Here is a 5352-nt window from a genome sequence, read left to right as displayed (position 1 = left end):
CGACCATTTTGAAAGTAACTGCTAATAAAAACTGACATAGCAACACATTTGTGGATTGACTGTATGTCATAGAAGAAGCATCCTTGTCGACCTCAAACAAGAAAAAGAAACACGAACACGTGTAAAAGGCCCCTATCATTTAACTGTTGCGGTTCGAAACAGGTTTATCAAACCAGTAACTAGTTAAACTGAGTTAATTCTGTAACTTTCATTTTGTATATATAATATACAGCCAAAAGTAAAAAAGTCATAGCAGAAATTATTTACCTGTAACAGTGATCTAGAAGCAATCATGAACCCAGTAAGTAAATTATATTATTTTTATACACCGCAACAACATAATATATAATCAATATATTCGATAGTATATATGTATATATATATATATATATATATATATATATATATATATATATATATATATATATATATATATATATATATATATATATATATATATATATATATATATATATATATATATATATATATATATATATATATATATATATATATATGTATATATAACAAAATTAATTTAAGTGGAAGCAATTTTTACTTATAGGAGGCTTGAGCAAAGTACTTTGAAGGTACTAAAGATACCTTTTTATTATATTTATATAATTGTATGATGAATACTAATATACCCCAAACTAATTTTTAGTTCTTGGCATATATAAATGATTTGATCCAAGTTCATAATCTTAGAATCATAGAATTTATCCAAGCAGGAAAAACCCAGCCGTACAGCTGAAAGAGTACTTTTTAGTGTCAAAATATCAAAACTAGACGTCATAATTTTTTCTTATTATAGATGCGAACAGCAAAAACTTTAAAGAGGATCAGGGGAATATCTCACGGAGGTGTGTTCAAGGAAAGTACATTCTAAGATAGGAATATCCGTATTCTTTAACATTATAACGTACTAAATGTCTTTACGAGGAGGGGGATGTTCTCGGATGCTCATCGTGGGAGCATAGAACATCATTCCCTGAGGTAATGTGTTATTTTTACCATTCCTGATTCTGGTCGTGAATGTAACACATGAAAACGGGGCAGAAATATCTGCAGTAAAAAAAGGCTGTTTAAAAATTATTCAAACAAAATACAGGCGTGCGCGAAAACGGTTTCCAAATTCAATGAAGCAACAATTGTAGTAGTATGGTTTTCTTCGGAGGGACATAGACTTCATTCTCTTAGAATTTCTTATTAAAAAAAAAAACCTTATAGTACTTTCATAAGGTTTTTCATAATAAACTTGTTTTGTTTTACTTCAGCCTATTTCTTCCTTGTGTACTTTTCTGAATGAACAAAATATCACACAATTCATTTGTTTTCTCAGCATCACAATCAATTGCATAATAAGCACAAGCCACTGTTCACACAAAAAAATACTTTATTTGTGACTGAACTAGTGAATTTCTGAACAGTTGATACATTTTTCACGGGAACAAAATATTGATTTAAAAATAAGATACTTATTGATTTTTCGAAAGAAGTAACAAAAACGTAACGTATTCAGCATCGTAACGGCAATCAAGGCCGTATCCAAGGGGTCTGTGTTCCTGGGTTTGCCCTTCCCTTCCCCCAAAAAATCCAACATTTAAAAAAGTAAAAAAAATGCATATAAACGGATTTTCGATATGTTTTTTAAAGTTGCTACTTAAAAGTTTATATAAAATATTAGAAATGTTTGCCAGTATTTTAGTTCTGTTGTTATAGTGCTTTATTAAATTATTCATATTATATCATAATATTGTAATAGGGCTAATGAACTTACATTATATAAAATTAATAATTACTCTGTTAAATCACACTAAACTATTATATTTTATATATTCTGCTTATATTTTTATTCAGAACACTTTCAACAAGAGTTTACTTGCTATTGCTCAATTTAATAGGTTTCCCCCGAAGGAAAATTCGGTTCCCCAAAATATTCCTAAAATTAGCGTTAATAAAAACATAAACTTTAACACTATACACAAATCGCGAGTTTTGTTAAAGTTCAAACATTTTAGAGAGTTTAACCTTCTTCCGAGGAAAATTAAGGAAACTTTGAGGGAAAATTTCGTGGGAAGTGGAAGCATTTGCTGCGTTCGTTTTTGCCGTTCTATCAAAACTCAATCCTCGGTTTTTCTAATAAGCCGTTATTTTTGTAAAACCTCGGTTTTACTTTGGGCTTATAAGCCGTTCTTTGAAATGCCGTTCTTAGTTCTTAGTTCGTCGTTCATTAAAATGAAGAACTGAGCATCATACTCCGTATCACTACTTTAGTTTTACTTTTGAGCGCCAAGTTTTAAAACAGAAAACCAATTACTAGCCAGTGCATTGATTTGTTTAGCTTTGTAGATTTCGTCCATAGGATTTTTCATCTAGCAACTTTAATGCTTGTCTTGCTGCATCCAGAAGTATCCTTTCCATTTTCGTTGTGGTTGAAATACTATCTGGCTGATTGAAATGTTATCTGTGCTTGAATTTCTATCTGGCTAAGGCTTATAAAACGTTTTTTCAGTTAAAACGACTTATTTAGAACAGCAAAATAAAAGACAATATCAGAGTAAAACCGAGGATATCTTATTAGAACTAAGAACGACAGATAGCGAAAACGAACGCAGCTATTCCCTCACAGAGACACCCATCCCTTCTGCTCACAAGAGTGTTTGAATTGCTTTCAACGTTTTCAATAGGTTAAGAAGACAACAAACTGAATTTTTTTGTAAATAAAAAATAAATTTCAAAAAAAATTCCACATTTAATTTCAGAAACACTTCAAACTTTAGGAACTCAGTACAATTTATTTTACTGTAAGATTAATTCATAATAAACAATCAATCAATTGACAATGATAACCACGGATAAATCTGAAACAAATTAAAGGCAAATCAATACCATAAACAACAAATTTTATTCATATCATGAAATGATAAATTAAATTTTCTAAAACTACTCCTTATCTATTCAATCTAATTATATATGAAATTGAGACCTGATAAGTTTCGTTTAAAATACATGTCATTAATAGCGTGGCTCCTCTTTAAAAAGAAAAAAGATTAACTTCCCCTTTATCCCCTTGTTCAAACCTATTTCAAATAACTGACATATAAATAAGTAATATCTTTCATATGAACAAATAATTATTTGGAGATTGCCACTGAATTTCAGCTAAAAGGATTTTATAATATTCCACAGTACACAACCACACATCACACAGGGCTCGAATGGATAACCATGATACACTGAATGCTGGTAGTTTTTTGTTTCCATTTTTAGCATACACTATTTTTAAGCATAAAATGTGCATCATTAGACTAAAAAGGATACTTGTAGCCTATTATTTCAAAAAAATTCGCCATGTTCATTAGTGATTTTACTGTTTGGCATATCTTTTTATCTAAACGCATTGCGTTGAACAGAAATCCGCTCCACCTTCCACCAATAACTGCTCCATAATTATCTGCTCCACATGCCACAATTGAAACATAACTCTAAATTAAACTGACCTTGAAGTAGCACTTGCTACTGTGGTTTTTTCTCTGGTGCGCGGGTATTGACATTCTCGTTTTAACTTAGAGATGTTAAAGCGAATCTTTACTTTCCGTTATATATGTATATACAGATCATAAAGTTACTTCTTGCTTTAGGTGTTTGCACTTACTCTCTGCTTTGCTGTTGCCTTCGCAGCTCCAGCAGGTGATGAAGACGCACAAATAGTCTCACAAGAGTTTGACCTAAATCCTGAAGATGGTAGTTATGCTTACAAATACGAAACCAGCAACGGAATCAAGGCAGAAGAGACTGGAAAACAGGTACCACCTGGTGATGAACCTGGTACTGCCGCAACAGGATCTTTCAGTTACACAGCACCTGATGGCACTGTAGTTTCTCTTGCATATATAGCTGACGAAAATGGCTTCCAGCCACAGGGAGACCACTTACCAAAAGTTCTTCTATAAGTTAAGAAGTTACAGACAATCTCCAAAGAGGTTTTTATAATATTATTTCAAAGAATGATTTTGCCAGCCAATGGTTAGTTGGGTTGATCAAGTTCTAGTTCGTTATGGAAACAAATAAACCGTTCTGATTTATTTTTATTAATTTTTCAATAAAATGTGTTTCGTGACAAATGTTCTTGGCAACAGGTTAAAATTTTCATATCTAACAGTCTTTCCGGGCAGATCTCTCGTCTTTTTGTGAATGTAGAGTTGAGTTTTTTTGTCCAAATCTCGACAAATATTGTTACTACTAAACTAAAAATATAATATTTAACAGTCTTTCCATACAAAATGCATCAAGTTTCTAGCTGTTGACTTTGCATTAAGGTCTTAGCTTGTTATTGAGGGGGAGGGTAGAGGGGGAAATCAAAGATTATTTTACAACTACTGGTATGAAACCATCTCAAGATTTTGACAATCACGTTGGGGATATAGCTGTTAGCGAGCGTTGGGAGGGGGACTCTGAGATCTGATTTCAAAATTGGTATAACCATACCACAAAACAGTTGGAAATACGGGTTTTGTTGATACTGCTGATACTTGCAAATACTGTTGATACTTGCAAATACTGCTGGGGGAAAACGGTGTATATTCACATGCTCTCAAAATACTAAACTCAGAATCACAGTAGAAAAAAAGGCCAAAAAGTTTGATTCACAACTAAAGCTGAACAATTAGAAATCTGTATTCAATCCGTCTCTGGTAATGAAGAGCAAGCGAAGAGCACCTTTGCCAATGCTAGTATAAACTGTATGATAAACCCGAATTTAGACAAAATATAAGAATCAAAGGCCATTAAAATTTAAATAAGAATGAAGATATCTATTTAAAGGTATTGAAAACTACAGAATCAAATCAACATGTCTGAGAACCGAAAAGCAAGGATGTCAGTCCTTTATTTACAAACTGCTTAATGTAGCCTTAGGTTTAAGTACTCCTAAGTAGTAATCAACCTTATACTTTGCATAGGCCCCTGTACCAAACAGGTTTCTGGTGGGTATAATCTGGTTAGGTGGGTACAATCTGGTTTGGTGGGTATAGTCTGGTTTGATGGGTATAGTCTGGTTTGGTTTTTCAAAGAGAGTGACTATCCCCATGCATATAAGTAAACACTTCTACACGGCATATACATCTTTTCAAAGAGAGTGAGTATAACTTGATTTTTGACTGATAATTGAATAAAAGGAATGGTTTTCACTACAATTCATATTAGTAAGAGAATTGAATTTAAAGAGACTAGTTTATATGAGAAGATAGTAGTGGAGGAAAAAATGAGTGGTGTGCAGTTTAACCGGTACATTGGCTTACCACTGGTCAGTCACCTATTACTACAAACGATACTTGCCTTAGCAGACGG

The 5352-nt window shown here is 32.4% G+C and overlaps 1 pseudogene; it reads left to right on the top strand.

Moving 5' to 3' along the window:
• The first annotated feature begins 292 nt into the window (after positions 1-292).
• Positions 293-3956, top strand: LOC148949561 (endocuticle structural glycoprotein SgAbd-2 pseudogene; annotated as a pseudogene).
• Positions 3957-5352: the final 1396 nt, after the last annotated feature.

This window comes from Artemia sp. Qi Xiang Cuo, chromosome 8 (genome assembly GCF_049724085.1).
Source record: "Artemia sp. Qi Xiang Cuo chromosome 8, ASM4972408v1, whole genome shotgun sequence".
NCBI lineage: Eukaryota > Metazoa > Arthropoda > Branchiopoda > Anostraca > Artemiidae > Artemia > Artemia sp. Qi Xiang Cuo.
Note: the sequence above shows the minus strand (reverse complement) of the source record. Positions and strands in the feature narration are given on the sequence as shown.